The sequence below is a fragment of the Glycine max genome, chromosome 17 (genome assembly GCF_000004515.6).
Source record: "Glycine max cultivar Williams 82 chromosome 17, Glycine_max_v4.0, whole genome shotgun sequence".
In the NCBI taxonomy this organism is placed as follows: domain Eukaryota; kingdom Viridiplantae; phylum Streptophyta; class Magnoliopsida; order Fabales; family Fabaceae; genus Glycine; species Glycine max.
The window spans coordinates 37,798,495-37,800,489 of NC_038253.2; positions in this window are offsets into that span (position 1 = coordinate 37,798,495).

Consider the following 1,995-nt stretch of genomic DNA (forward strand, 5'->3'; position numbering starts at 1 on the left):
AAGAATTTTTTGCTAGATATCAATATAATATAATATATAATTTTAAAGTATTTTATAAATAATATTTATCTATACATAACATGATCATACACCACAGTATATTATAAATTTATGATGTTGAAATTAATTTCCTTCAATAGAATTGAGACTTTTTTAAAAAAAAAAATTCAATTCATCACTCAAAGAAATTAAATATCCAATAAGTACTTGTTACATTATGATGTTTGGAAGTACTATCTTGTTGTACTTTTCGTATCCCCTTGTATTAGTATAAGTACCTCAACATCTGAATGCTTATTTTTGTTGAAAAATCATCTTGATTATAAATTAACATTTTCATAAATAAAATTATTCACATTTACAAAGAATAATAAAAATACATATAAAAATTATATCATAAAAAAAATAATAACAAATATAATAATTTAACGTGATTTGATACATTTTATCTACGTCCACTAAATTATCTTAACAATATTTCACTAGCACACAAATGATTATAAGATTATAACTCATCCCAAATAGTATATCACTCTACACGCCCGAATACTCTATCCAATAGTTACAAGAAATGATAATACTCTGATGCAAAAATAGTTTTTTCCTCAACAAAGTGACTTTGATTCACAATCTTTCTTCTCACACTCTTTCTTCATGTGTTGTATTTCTCCACTAATTATCTTCTCTATTTATAGGGAAGATTGTTACCAACTATAATAAATAAACTCTCTTGAAAGTTCAAACAAAAACAACTTTCAATGTATTCATTCAACTAAGATTCATCTAGTAAAATATAATCTTTTACTTTGTATTTAAGTCATATAAACCTTAATGATAAAAATTCAATTCCCGACCTTATCTTTTGGCTTAACTCTACAATTTTTGGGTTGATTGTGAAAAAAATTAATTGCAAATGAATGATATTTAATTAGAAAGAAAAAACAATAAATCATTATTATATTATTACTATTCTAATTTTGATTCAATATTAATAGTCATTTTGTCTTAATATTTAATAGATTTAAATGTAATTTTAATTTGTTGCTTTTTAAAGTTCATAGTTTGTCTTTTTAATTTAAAAATAAAGATATTTAATTTTTATATTTTTTAAAATCCATGATTTTAGTCAGTTTATTTTAAAATAAAATCATTTATTCTCCTAGTTTTAAAAAAATTATAATTTTAATCCTACCATTGAGCTAAGGCATTAATTAGTTCATTATTAAAAAATTAATATTAATTATGACATTAATTAAATAAATAATTTTCTGTCGTATTATTAAATTTGAACTGCATTACATTAGGTTAATCTCATCACCGATTAATATTATGAATTTGATGAAATGATGAAGGTTTCAAATTGGAGCGATTGTGACTTGTGAGTTGTTGGTTTTTTAATTTTAAAAACAAAACCTGTTGAACAAAATTGAGGTTAAAATGGTTTTTAACCCATTTTTAAAACACTTTTGGATCAGTTTGGAAATCCAAAAAAAGATATTTCTTTTACATAGTTTTAAGTTTCCTTTTTCTCTACCCTCTCTGAAAGAAGACAGAATCCTCTGTCAGTCATTATTCCAAACAAGTAACAACTTCATCTCCGTCGCCGGCCACCCCGCAATCACCGCCACCCACCCCAGCTACAGTCGCCAGCCACCCCATCATCGCCGCTAGCCTGTCCACCACTGCTGCCAACCACCTTGTTACTGTTTCCGACAACCCCTCATCGCCGCTAGCTACCCCACCACTGCCGCTATCTGACACTCCTTCATCCCACACCCACGACTTTCCTTTTTTCAACTAGTATCCCGCGGGGCCACAGTTGTTGCCACAGAACCAGCCAACAGCAATGGCTACCCAACGGCTGGTGGTGATGTGTGTTGTTTGGGGAATGCTGTTATGTTACTCTTCTGCCGTGATAATGACAAAATTATCAACAACTTTTAAAAATTGAAAACCAAGAAAATTTAATAAAACTACAAAATAGAAACATACACT